Genomic DNA, 15,851 nt, shown 5'->3' on the forward strand with positions numbered 1-15,851 from the left:
ATTGTCTTGTCGATGTTTATTTCACATAAAAGTCGCATAGAAAATTATTAAGATGAAAATGTTTCGGAATTTACAAACTAAGCTACGAAGATAATTTAAATATGTAAGCAATCACCAGTTCTCTTCTCTTAATACTCAATAGTTTAAAATTCTTGAAGTTCTAGAAAAAGTTCATGTTCATAATTTTTTTTTCGGACAAACACACCATGATAATCATTGTAAATAAAATTATAAATTTCTTAGCAGATTTCTAAAACTCTAGTAATTTTATTGGATTTATGACTTCGGGTTAATTCTTGTGATCATTATGATTATATTTTAAAATCGTAGCGGATCGATGATAAATTAATCTACGAATATTTTGAATTATGTCCCATATCCAATTATTTTCAATTATAGAAAATGTTCTAATAATATTAACATAATTTAATTGATAAAATTCATTAGTAAAACTAAAAAAGAACAAAAAGGTATTTAGAACAGTATAGAAAACCTCAAAAAAATAGCCAAATATTTTTTTTAAATATTTGTGTTCCATACATCCTATTGTTTTATGCAGAATATAACCTATATATGATTTTTTGACCCAATAATCTCTTACATGTGCTGAAATTAGCCATAAGTTTTTATTTTATATAAAAGTTGCACCAAAAAGACCTTCAGAATGGAAGTTTGTCTTTTCTAGGTCATGTTTTCGAATACAAATATGTAATAAATAAGGATCTAGATATAATAATAAAAAACCAATTAAATTATACGATTAGATTATTTACGTTGATATATGCTCTAATTTTGAATTTTAACTTTTTTTATTATAATAATAGTATTTTAACTCATTGGATAAATAAATCAGCATTGCTCTAGATTACAATTATTAAAAGAATAAAATCAAATTATTTATAATACACGAGATTGTTATCTAAAATCTAATTTCACATAAAATTTGTTTGTTTTAAAAAAAACAAATTTAATTATGTATAAATTTCTTTATTACCGTATTTAGGCAATTTATGAATCTAAAGAATCAGAAAATACACAATAGTTAAAATAACATAAATCTATACATCATCAGAACATAAAAATCCATAATAAAAATATCAGAATTATATTTATTTATCTGCTTTAAATTACTAAATATTCTTTAATATTCCTTTCACTACGTATTTTAATATGTAAATTAGTCTGTTATCTGACCAGAAAAATCCACTAAAATGATATCTAAGTTTTATTTGATTATCGTGCCATTAATTACTAAAAATTATTTAATATTCCATACATCGCATATTTTCATATATAAATACATCTATGATTAGACCAGTTCATTATAAAAATATCTAGGATACACTTGATTATCAGCTATTTTTACCTTAATATTCTATACATTACTTACTTTCATATATAAAACATCTATGATTAGACCATCAGAACAAATACTAAGTCGGATAAGAAATTTATGTAAGACTAAATTTAATGCTGGGAATTTATTTAAAGCCATACATGAACATGCGACGTCACTCATAAATTACCACATAGGCGTATTAAAATTAGAACCCGAAGAATACATTAAACTTGATGATAAAATATGTGATATTTAAAACGAATTTTCTATTCACCTCCAGTCTAGTAACAAACAAAGATTATATCTAAAGAGAAATGAACTAGGACGTGGGCTATGTAATAGTGAATTTAAAGCCGAGAAGATGATCTACCAGCTAAAAAATTTGCTTGAAAACAGTAAAAACAGCTCCCCGAGGAGGGCTGCAATTTAAAAGTTGAAAAAGATAACAAGACTTATCTCTCACTAATTGAAGAATACCTTAAAAATAAATATCATGTTGATATCACTGATTCCGAGACACTGGAGAAAAAGCAACAAGAAAGTCTATTGTGTAAAATAAAAGAAAAACCATTACACCAAAAACTTTTTGAAGCTAAGAATAATGATATGGTTGATATTGTGGATCATCAAGATGGATAAAAGATGGCAACATTAAACGAAGTGAAGAAGTAAAATTCTGTTTTATTCAAGACATAAATGTGTTTTTTGTTGAGAGGATAAAATGCCCACATTTTAACGAAGCCATAAAAACAATTGATCACCTTGCAACAAGATGCAAGAAAATTTTAGGGCATGATTACACGCGAAGACACAATGAAATTATAAGATGTATTAATTTCCACCTATCAAGACGATACAACTTCAAGAAAACCAAAAAGATCAGAACTCACTCAGTACAAGAGATCAGCGAAAACGAAAATGCAGAAATAAAAGTTGATACCCGAATTAAAACAGATATTTCAATCAAAAAAATAGACTTGATATTTTTCTATAGATAAAAAAGAAAATATGATTACGCTGATCGAAATGGGTATAACGAGCCTTGATAACTTGACTGAAGTTGAGAATGAAAAATATAGAAAATATGACATCTTGGCAAATAAACTTGGTTTAATTTACAAATGCAAAACAAGAATAATGCCATATGTGATGACTTGGGATGGGGTGGTCACAAAATATCATAAAAAATATGTTCTATAGTTAAAAATCCCGGACGAAGTAGAAGCATACATGCAAGCTCATAGACTCCGCAAGACACTTGAACTCATCTCATTTGAGAGAAGAAGAGCATTTTATGAGATAGATAAAGGAAAGGTGCCATAAGATGAATCAAGGAGTTGTGCAATATTCCGTACACTCTGACTACGTCTAAATAGATAAAAAGAAAATTTAGATATAAATATATATTATATTAATTAGACCATTAAAATAGGATTTATAAAAAGTTAGATGATACTATCTAACAATCGCCATATATAAACTTTAGTTCTGATAAAATCTACACAGACAAAACCTGACATAAAATTTAGGATTAGGAAAATAGAATAATATTATACAATGGAATACACAGATTCACATATAGAAACATATATCTTTTATTATATAGAAATAAATTTAGTGTAGATTGATTTCTACTCTACATAAAGAAATTCATGTTCATTTTTAACTGTATATACCATTTATGGTGATAAAACAATTGAGAAATCATAGACATAGCCTTTCAACATAATTTACTATTAATTTCAAAATAATTTTAGAATTTTTATATTGGCATAGAACTTATTTCAATATCGATAATATTGTTTGTATTTAAATTATATAAAATCGTACAACAAACGAATATAAATAATATCAACTTACCATAGAAAAATATTGAAAAACGAAATATAACAAGGCAGATTTAGAACTGGTGATTCTATTTTAATAAATTTAAAAATCAGAAATAAATTTTATGCTCATATTTCTAAAAACCAGCTGACTACATAAATTAAAATTTACATTCGTTGTTATTTTTTTATTTCCATTTAATCAAAATTTGTAATATTTATTTTTATATGGTAATTTATAATTTGAAATACGATGAAGCATTTATCTCAGATGAAATTCCGTTCTTGTATTTTTTCTGTTATAAAAATTAAGAATAATAATCACAACTATTATAATATATTCTTTCTGCTTATACCGTTATCTTACAATCAATTTTTTTGGATTTATAATACTAAATTCCCAAGTGATTTCCTATATTTTTGAAAATATTCCATGAATGACGATTCTATAGTCTAAGAAACTATATAAACAATATATTTTTATAAAAATTTTGTATTAAAACAGGTGTTTACCGTTTAAATATAGAACAAGTTAAAATATTTGGTATAAATAAGAGAATAAATATAGAATTATATTACAATTTTCGGTCTATGGAATTATTCGAATGTTTAAGCTTGTAATATTTTAGCCCTAATATAGTTTATTTTTACTGTAACTTAATTAAAAAATTTCCGGGTCTATCACCTTAATAAAAAAGATTTGTTACGCTTGCCTGTTTTTTTTAAACTATATATAAGTAAGATTCTTAGCAATTTATATTTTATGTGCTTAATCCAAGGTTTATTTTCTTCTATAACACAAAAACCTCTAAAAGTCACAAACATGATAACTATATTAATCTATTTAAAGTAAAATTTAAGAAAATAGGGAATTCGAATCAATATATTACAAAAAAAAAGAATTAGATTATATTATAATAGAAAAATGCAGAATCGGGCTCGTAAAACATAAATTATAAACATATAAATATTATAGATCTAAAATTTAGATCAGATAATATATATACATTTTTATATCTAAAAAACGAATTGCCGAAAATTATCTCTCAAGAGAACCGAATTCACTAAAATCAGTGTTTAAATCCAAAACAATATAATATCAGCAAAAAGCTTTCGCGAAAATATAAAAGAATGAAAAACTTTAAAGGATTACTTTTTTGTAAAACGATACGACTTCTTTTTATAATAAAATGCTTGCAAAAATATATTTACAATGAATTAACGGTTTATAATGTGTGATAATTACTATATATAATATATTTTATGACTCAAGAAATTTACAAAACACTTGTTTGAAAATAATGACGTAGCATTTATATTTTCTAGCAGAAATCACAAAAAGTATTTTTTATATTTAACTCGTTTTTTAAGTATCACATTTATTTCAGCATTATTGATACAAATTTTTAAATAACTAGTGATGCACAAGGCAAAAATATTAAGCAATATTTAAAAAAGTTTTCAATTTAAGAAAATTTAACTAAGGTTAATTTTTTGGGAAGTTTTCATGATAAAAATTTTTAAGAATCATTTTACACTATAAATTCCGTAGGTGTAATAAAAGCAGATGCAAATGTGTTCAATAGAACTTTGAGGATGATCAAAAGATTCCCCTACTTTAAATTTATATTTTGTATATTACGTCAAATAATTATCAAAAGATATTTGATATTCTTTACAACAATATATTCAGATAAATTATAGAGTTTATATACCTTTGAAATGATAATATTTAAAATACAACTCTTATTATTAGAAGTAAAATACTCATAAACGCAACTTATATGAATTACTTTTTATGATATAACCACGATTTTATTGTTAAGATTTTAAGCGAAAAAATTATATGATTTGTTTTAGCGCTGTTTTGAAAGTATAGAAAAAGAAACACAAAGTACAATTTGAATTTTATTTGTATGATCTTTGCGTATAATAGCACCATATTCGTCTTTATTATGTGGATTATCAAGCTTTTTTTTTATATTTAATGCATGCTTACCGATTATTGATTTTTATATTTTAATTAAACAACCAAAAAAATATAGAAAAAGGCGCAGCAGATTTAAACTGAATAAAAGAAAACATTAATCCATGACACGTAAACAAAAACTTTCAAGTATGATAAAAATATAAACTTTATCATATGAAGTAAACTATAAATAACATGTATTTTAACAAGAAAAATGTTTGAAGAACTTATGAAAATATGTTTTGCCAGAAAATAAACAATATCAAGTTAAAAATATATAAATGAAAAAGACCATACACCACAACATGGAATATAGTGTCTTAAATTACCATAAGTTTCTAATAAAAGAGTTAGTAATCGTTAAAACATGTAATATGTATTCATAAATTATCAAAGGCTGTATATTAAGGAGTTAGTAATCGCCACAACATGAAATTAAGGTGTTAGGAATGTCAAGTGAAAAATGAGCTGCATGCGAAGTAATGGTAATAGTCACAAGGAAAAAATTTGAATTTATAATTCTTTAAATGAGAAGATATAGATCGTAAAGATTACGTGAATTTATATAGTTATTATAGGATCGAGTCAAATACTTGAATCTATTTTTTATCTGGAGAATATGCACAGTCAGAATTTTTTCTTGATAAGGCTGTAGAATTTATTAGCCACATCTGCACGAAAAGGCTGAAATAGCTTTTTCTTAATCATCTTAAGAGGTTAGAAAACAAATTAAACAAAAAATAAAAATATTTCTTTGTCATGATTTAATATATAATTCCTTTTTAAGATATTATAATTAAAAGCTCCTAGGTAGCTTCTTAGCTGAAAATTGACTTCATTTATAAATACAAGAACAGTTATAGTCGAGTATACGCTCCTTGTATGGGTTTGAACTTGATTTTCGTGCAATTATGTTGTTATATAGTGCCTATTTGGCTAAAATGTTTGTTAATATCAGATTCATAATTATTAAATTTGTTGACATAAAGAGATAGATATGTAAAAACTATTGTTTTTATATACAAATTTCAACTCACAGGCTGATGCACACTATCAAATAATTCCTAGGATGTTTGAAAATGCAAGAGGTACATGTGCACAATCTTTTGTTGTAGTTAAAGAAAAGTAACAAAAATTTTCACTGATTATTGATTCTTTAAAAGGAAAATGTATTTCTCAAAATCATAGTGGACGATATAACATAGTGAATTTTTTATATCAACCATGCAGATTTGGATACTTTTACCCGTAGTCTATACTTTCTAGTTTTATGATAAAACACATATTAAACAAAGTAATCATGCGCTGTATATCGATACAAGATTTCAAAATTAAATAACATGTAAAATAGGCTTCATTGATAAAAATGGAGATGAATTTATGCCATTTAAAGATGTGAATATTATTTAGAATATCAAATAAGAATTAAATGCAGCTTTTTTTGTATATTCAACCCAAAATCCACAGTAAAGCACTTTAATTTTTTTGATGTGATTTTCATACAAAAAAACAAAAAGTTGTTTAGCGAAATGTCAAAACCCTCTAAAAAGACTTAATGGTATATATAATATGTTATTTTTGCAAAACCTGATGAGTGTAATTACTATTCTTAAGTGATATTTTTTTTATTATATAATTAAAAAAGAAGAAAAATTACGCAAAAATTATAGAAAACAAAGTTTACTTGATAAATATTTTGCTCAGAGTTTTTATTTTTTTGTTAAGTTTATAATTTTTTAAAAGAATGAATGAAGGCTCCTCAAGATATTAGTTATTCAAATAACAGAACCAATTATTGTATTATGCGGTATAATATGATTTTTAGCAATATAAAATTTTTCGAGCAAAACTTTAAGAAGCTCTACTAAGCAGATTTACTATACACTACTTTTGTTTTAATATTTATAATTTTATCAATGCATATTATTCTTTCAAGACATATTGATTCAACTATTTTCCTCGATCCTATTGTTTGTGAGTATGATTTATCTAGAATTGGGATTTCCCACAAAAAACATTTTTATGAAAAACCATTTTGTTTTTTTATTTTATCATATAATTATTGTATTTTAAAAGTCGAATATTATCCTTGATATATTTATTTATATTATGCCAAAATTATTTGCTATAATTTTAGTTTTTGTTCTCAAGCACAACTTCTTGATCTCTCATGCGCACAGCATATTTATACCATCGACTATTTTTCCATCTGAAGTCTTCTTCAATATCTCTCCACCGTTCAAGACCTTTGAACTCGAAGTTTGAGCTCAATCCTAAGGTTTGTATATGTGCCTCAATCTGGTTAGTTATTATCTCTTGATCGTTCATACATTTTATATTAGGGTTATACATCATTTAAGTGTCTGTGAAGTTTGATGTATATTTAATTTAAATTAAAAAAATGATTTTAGAAATATGCATGAATTGAACCTTCGAGAGTTAAATTCCGTAATATCTGTTAAGGTTTTTCTTATAGATGTGATTTAAATAAAATAATTGACAAATGACTCATGCCACTTTATAAAAGTTTACGCTGCTTTATATTACTATTTCATCATAAACTTAATTAAATTGCAATATTGAATTGAAATAATAACGCGGTTTCTTATCAATTCACTAAATGGAATAAATTATTAATATATTTGTTGTTATAACATATTATGTCTACGATAAAAAAGAAAATATAATTACGGGGATTAAAATGGGTATAACTTGCCTTGATAACTTAAATGAAGTTAAGAATTAAAAATATAAAAAGTTTGACATTTGGTGAATGAACTTGGTTTAATTTACATATATAAAACAAGAATAATACCATATGTAATGACTTGGGATGTTGTGGTTACAAAATTCCATAAAAAATATGTTAATGAGTTCAAAATCCAGGACGAAGCATACATACAAGCTCACACACTTCGCAAGACACTTGAACTCATCTCATTTGAGAGAATAAGAGTAGTTGATGAATATAAATAGTTGAGGTGTCAAAAGATGAATCAAGAAAACGTGAAAAGTTTACAATTGGCTGACTACGTCTAAATAGATAAAATTAATAATAAGAAACTTAACCCATAAATAAATGCATTATTGAATGTCTATTTAAAAAAATTCATGATATAATAGAACAGATGAAATGATTCTAAGCAAAAATATCATTTTTTTTAAATTATTGTCATATCGATTCACCTATAATCGACCCCACACCATAATACTATTAAGGAAAGCTGATCTCTATTTTCTATTTAGAAAAGTGTGTATCTTATTTTATCTAAAATTTATTCAAAATAAAACAAAGCAACATATAAGAATTATATTGAAATAGTAAAATGAAATATTATTTTATATATAAAATACACATTTCATTTTTTGTACCAAAATATTTACAAATCTTTTTAAAAATATCGAAAAGGTTTTTAAATAATAGTTTTGATGTTTTTTACATATTTATTGCATATCAAGAGCCCATTGAAACTATTTTAAAAGTACATATTAATAAAAGCTTGTTAATTCATATTCATTTATTATCAAGCAGGGTTATTCTTTTTAATTATAAAAGATTTTTAAATGACCTGCTTATAGTAAAACATTAAATCAATATACAAATTATTTAAAGAAGCGACACAAATTATTAGAAATGAATTTTAATTTCATAACTATTCAAAGAAACGCCAATAACTATTATAAATGAGTTTAATTTTCATTTCATCATCATGCTATTTAAAAAATCCCATATACTATTATACTGAGTTTGAATTTTACTTCATCAATATTTGAAGAAATGCCATAAATTATTATAAAAGAGTTTAGACTCCATATTAATAATATTAAGAGAAAATCCATAATTATAATAAATGAATTTGAATTTCTTAAATATTCAAAGAAACGCCAATAATTATTATAAGTGAATTTAAACTCCATTTCATCATCATGCAAATACATAAAGAAATCCCATATATCATTATAATGAGTTTAAATTATATTTCATGAAGATATAATTCGCATAAATTTTATTCACAAGTTGCTTATCGGATTCGATTAAAATGACGAAAAAAATTTCTTATTGGACATTATTTTATCCTAAAAGCAATCATTGATTTGATGTCTTTGACATTTAATTTACCATTTGAATGTATTTTAATCACAGATTTATATTATGAATTATCCATCATCGGATTGAAAAACAGTGAAAGAGAAAATAAAATGCGAAAGAACATACTTTGGATTTTAACTTGAAAATTAAATGTTTTATCGAGCAATATTTAATTAAGTTTTCATCTCATTTTAAAACAAAAAGATGCACAATCTTGTACACACCGAATTCATATTTTATATTTTATTGCTGGCTATACATTTACAGTTTAATAATACCGTTCTTAATTTTGATTTTCTTTAACATGTCAAATTATTTGACACATATTAATATTATATTTCTACTTTAGTAACTTTACAATCAAGTGATAACAACTATTACGGAATATATAAATTAACCAAAAAAATATAGTTTTAATGATAGATGGATTCAACAATATTCTGGTAACAATATTTTTGATTATTTTACTGATATTTGCGGCTACTGCTAAATTACTGGAAAATTATGATCCAGAGATAGAGTACCTACAGGGTGATGATGTTAGACAAAGAAAATTATATAGAAGTGTAAGCTATCCTAGTAGCTATTCATGCAGAGGAAGAGATAATTTTAAAGACATTTTCACGGGTAAAAATAGCTAAAATAGTAAAGTACTAATAGATTAATAAAGTCTGCTTCTAAATTATTTTTTTTAAATTACAAGAATTTTAACTACATATAAATAAAGTTGAGTTTCTCACGATACAATATAATTTAATATTTTTTTATTTTTAAGGAATTATAACCAATAATCTCACCCTTACTTAGTTTTATTTATATTGCTTAATAATCTATTAAAAAAATAATCATTTTACTCATTCGGTCATTCAGGTTGATACTCATTCATAGAAAATTAAGAAAAAAATATATAAACGAATTACTGACATAAATGAATAAAATTTTATAAACCCGCTGGTCGAAACATATGTGATGTTACAGGAATAAAAAAACATAAAAAGTATATGAAAATATAAAAGTACCGGACCGAATAAGGTGATTAATTTAAGCCATTATTTATCGTATAACCGCTGAATTTGAAGGCATCAAAAAGAGAAGATGTGATAATAAAATATAACACAAGGGATAAAGCACATAGTCTAAAAAATATGCGCCTTTAAACCAAATTTGCAATTTTTAAATAAAAAATAATGAAAATTGTAATAAAATAAATTCTAAAATAAAAATTTATATTTAAATAGTAATTCTTCATTGCAAAAAAACACAAATTAACAATTTTTTATGCACTAAAAAGAGATAGAATTTTTAGAACACACATAAAAATTTATTTCCAAAACATATTTTTCGTATAAAATTATAACTGACTTTTTAAAAAGTATATGTTAGCTAGTTCTCGAATTTAAACACCTATTACAGCGCATAATAACCCATTAAAATTCCTCTTTTCAAAAAACATGAACTTTCTGTGAGCTTATAATATGTGAAATAAGCATTATAAGTACATAAGCTTATACTGGATTCTTGAAGCGAGACTCCTATATAAAACGTAATTTTTAACTAAATAATCAGGCGAGGCATGATCATATACAGGTTGTCACAAACAAATATAACATTAGATAAATATTTATATTAAAAGTAAAAAATTAGAAAAACTACTTATAAATTAAAAAAAGATATTCTCGAAATTTTTTTCAATTATAATCTTGTTCTACTGGTTCTAAAAAATTGTAATTATTCTTTTAAACCATATTATTTTTATCTCGTCTATTTTATTAGCAGACTCATTAGAGAGTATTTTTATTAGTTTTGGGATAATGTATATTGGAGGCACAATTTATAGTAATTCGATTGTAATATTTGTGCGAATGAAACCCCATGATCATTCTAAATTGATTAACTTTTTAGTATTGCTTCTAACGTGTTTTAAATCAATGAAAATAAACGGATAAGAAAGAGACAGAAAAATACTTATTCGAATTTATTATATTTGGCAAAAAATTATATTATTTTAATATTATATCAAAAAAGCTATCGAAATTGTCAAATATAGCCAAATTAAAACCACAAGATACTATAAATTTATTTCATTGTAGATTTTATAAGCTTGACAAAAATATATGAATACTAAAATACATAAATAACCTTTTATTTTTAGAAGTTAAAATTAAGAAAAAAATAATATATATTTCATTTTCGAAGTGCATATTTAACACTAGATGACACATCGAAAATATTTTTTCTGTATTTCCGAACCATATCATATTAAAAATGCATAAAATCGGTTTTATTTGTTGTAGTTCAATAATTATTATTTTAATATATTTGCTTCAAGAAATTATCACAATCTTTGTAATTATAATAGGCCCATATTTTGTGGCAAAGTTGAGAGGAGCGAATCTTTTCTTTTTTAAATAAAAAATTTATAGAAACATTACCATCTTTCGATTATGTTTATATAAATCAAGTTTTTGAATTTTTTTACATAAAAGATCCTTTATATAAATATTATTATGCACTGTTATTATTAAAGATACTCTTATTTCTCTAATTTTGCCTTTTATTTATTTTATATCAAAGATATAACTTTTTAAAGAATCTGCTTTTGTAATCCTTTGTTTTTAGATAAAACTTAAAGTGATAAAAGTATAAATTTTGAACTTAATTGGTGCGATGCTAATTTATTACATATTAGTAAAACAATATAAAAGGATTACAGTTATTAAATAAGATTTGCAAAAAAACACTCTTTTTTGTCTAAAATTCTGTTTTTAACTTTCTAATATATACGAAATATTGGAAATTATATCACAAACGCCCAATTTTAGCTATAAAAAATAGAATTTTTAGGTAGATATACAACACCCCGTAATCAAGTAGTATAAAAATTCCCTCTTTTGATAGAATTTACCATAATCATTTAGATTTATTTAAGTGAATATAGAAAATTATATAGTATTTTGAAATTTTTTTTGAAATATAGTGCCAAAACTGATATAACATTATAATTAAATCCTTACGAGTTTATTCTCTTATTTATAAGTCAATGAGAGATACATTAACCATGGACTATATTTTATATTAAACATGAAAGGCAAAAACGTTCGTCTCTATTATATTTATACAGCCTTTTCGTTTTTTAAATTCTGTGTATTAGCTTTTTGTTGTACAATGCAATATATTTAGCATAGATAATAAATCAAGAGCAGCAAAAATTTTAATAATGTGTGGTTCTACAGTGTTCATAGATATCAAATCCGACATCCAGTTCCCATTTTCATCCTTCTTATACAATAATAAACCGTCTCTACCGACTCTCTTAATACATTAATATAAGTTGCTTTTTTTCTATGCGATGCAAGTGTAGCCAACCATTGCTACATGACTCTCTCGTATCTACAATATTCAAGACACAAGTGAGATCTGTTGACCAGAAACTCGATGAGACAAAACTTATGGTTGAACAGTGTTTATGAGGCTTTATAAGTATGAAGTTATAAAAATCATAATTGCTTTTTGCTATAATGCCGTGATTTGGGTTTATCTTTCCCATTATTAATCAGCCGAGGAACTTGCATTCATGCTAAAACTTCGTATTTTTTTTTGTTTTGGATTTTTAAATATAATTAAAAAAAACTATAAAAAAGGAAAAAAAATAGATTTTAACATTGCTCAAAGTGCATTTTCTCTAATAACTATGAAAGTTTGGTATTTATTACTCTATGATTCTTATGGTATATGTTATAACCATTACAGCTATAATTCATATGGTTACTGTTATAACCATTACAGCTATAATTCATATGCCTAAAGTAAATACCATTACAGCTATTATTCATATGCCTAATATTATAGCCATAATAGCTAAAATTCATATGCCTTTATTTATAAAAATTGAAGCTTTAATCTATATTTTATAAAGCCACTGATGAAATTGGTTGCATTAAAGAAGTATTTTAACATTTATTTATGTAATGCGAAAATAATCACATATTAATATATTACTTTGATTTGGATCCTGAAAATCACATTTTCAAAGTTAATTTCTTTATGATTTTTATTTATGTTAAGTAAGTTTGATAATTGTTTTTTTTCCTAAAGTTTACATCGTACCAGATCAGTTTTTTTAATCTAATGATTTTTTTTGAAGAATACAAGCTAGAGAATAAAAGCTATATTTCTACATAATATTTTACTATATATATTCATGTTATACATTTTTTTAAAAAATTTATCTATTTTTAGCTATCACAGTAATAGTTTTCTTATTTAAAAATAACTATAAGTATATTTTTCATCGTTTTTCTTGAATTATTTTCTGTAGGTACAAGAAACAATAAAATTAACAAGCATAAAGCATTTATATACATACAATATAAAAAAGGTATTAAGCCATGATATAAACAGTTCAAAGTATGAATAAATATTTATATGGAAACTAAAAAAGCTTGAAAATTTTCTGCTTAAGTAGTATTGCAATTTACAGAGATAGCACTTTGATAGTTATAAAATAGAGATATAGTTTCATTTAATTTATTATAAAAAAATGGTATATATTTCATATCAATTTTTATCTTATAAGCTTTTTTAAAAATAGAATTCAGTTATATGAAATTTAATTTTTTCAGAAATCAAAATAAGTGTTACGTAAGAAAAAATCTATATCATTTTCTATATTTTTTTTATAAAAATCATGAAGTTTTTATATTAAACATTATTGCATATAGCTTAGAATAAATAATTGTTTGAAGATTATTTATGACGTCTTTTTACACAATTTTCTATATGTTTTTCTGTTTTTTCATCGATTATAATCTCAAGTTCATCATTTTTCGGCTCTTTACTTGCAATTCTTCGCTCAGCTAAGTTATTATATCTCCTCGACGTTGATTTTTTGTTCTCCATTTTTTTGACTCTTGGTTTTACACATCGTATTTTATTTTTTCTTTTGATATCGGATTCAAAAAAATCGTCTTCTTCAGAGAATATATTTATTCTGTTTTTTTCGGGAAGTATCTTTGCCGCTCTATTTTTTACAATATTTTTGTTTTTATTTACATCAACACACCTTTTCGATTCATCGTTGCCAATTTGATTGTTTATATCCAAGTCAACTGCTCTCGATACTTTATTTTTTACCTCTGTAGTATCGTGTCTATATCCACCGACTATGAATGTCGATGATTTACTTACAAATTCTTCTTTCGATTCAACATTATTTGTGTATTTTTTATATTCTTTGCCGTTGAATGTTGTTCCTTTTTCCTTCTTATTTTTGGTTCGCCAATTTTCATCTTTTCTTCTTGGTTTGATTTCTGGTATATCACAAACCATATCATTCGATTCAGAAAAAGTATTCTTAAATTCACCAATAAAAGTGGATTGCTCCTCGCTCTTAGTTATTTGACAATTTCTAAAAGAAACATGAAATATTTTTTGTTCTGTTGCACCCGGAGAACTATATATATTTTGTTTGATGCCTAATGGTTCTATTTTAATGTCTTTTGTATATGGTTCTTGCTCATAAATATTTTTTTTTCTGTAAACTTTTGGCTTTTCATAACAGTTTTTAATGTTGGCTGATGAATAAAAAAATTTTAGTTTTAATTTATTGCTCAAAAATTCTTGATTTAAAACTTTGGAAAGCTTGGTGTAGTAATTTCGAACCCATGATGAAAGAACAAAGGCTATCTCATCTATACGAATTTTACTTATTTCAAATGGGGATTCGTATTTTTCAGTCTCACGCAGCAAAGACACAATTTCAAGCACATCGCTATAACTATAGTTTTCTTTTACCACTAATATGATTTCATTTTGTTTAACTCGAATATTTTTATCAAAAATCGTGCTAGACTCATCAAAATTCAGTTTTGACAAGTTATTCTTAACGATTTCTAAAATATTTGAAATTTCAATAACCCTACCTTCGGACATCTTTTCGTAAAATAAGTGAGAAATGTATCTTGTGTAATCATAATAAAGCACAAAAACTATAGAATTTGTACTTTCTTTGATTTTTTCTGCAATAGAACGATTCAAAAGGCGGCAAACCATATCGTGATCATATATATCCACTATATTGGATTTGTATTTAGAAAATCCGCTGATAATTTTATGGAATTCCATAAAAGATTTTTTGTGTTGGATATTATGTGAATTTATCAGGTACATTTGCTTGGTAAATAATGTTATAAACGATTCTTCAGACTTCATCATTTTGAAAAAAGAAATTGACGCCGGTTTTAATATTTTTGATGTGAAGGCGGGATCGGAACTGTATTTTTTAAAAATTTCAAGTGAAGTTAGATAGCGAGTATCAGAACAATCTAATAAATCATTATCCTTTATGAATTCCTTTTTTAATATGTTCATACGAGCATACATTTTTATAAGTGTATTATTATTTTTTTCGTCACCCAAAAAGCTTTCGTGAGCTATATAAAAGATATATCTAAATGCAACATCGGCCTTATCTCGTAAAGGTATATATTCAGTCTTGGATTTACAGCTATTCTCTATATATAAGTCGAGTTCTGCTTTTGAATGATTCATGTGTTTATACAGAGAAAATCTAAAATCCGCTTCGTCAGGCAAATAAAAACTACAATATGCGAATTCAACATAATTTTG

Source organism: Rhyacophila brunnea, unplaced genomic scaffold (assembly GCF_057557595.1).
Source record: "Rhyacophila brunnea isolate RB1 unplaced genomic scaffold, BYU_Rbru_1.0 scaffold_85, whole genome shotgun sequence".
Lineage (NCBI taxonomy): Eukaryota > Metazoa > Arthropoda > Insecta > Trichoptera > Rhyacophilidae > Rhyacophila > Rhyacophila brunnea.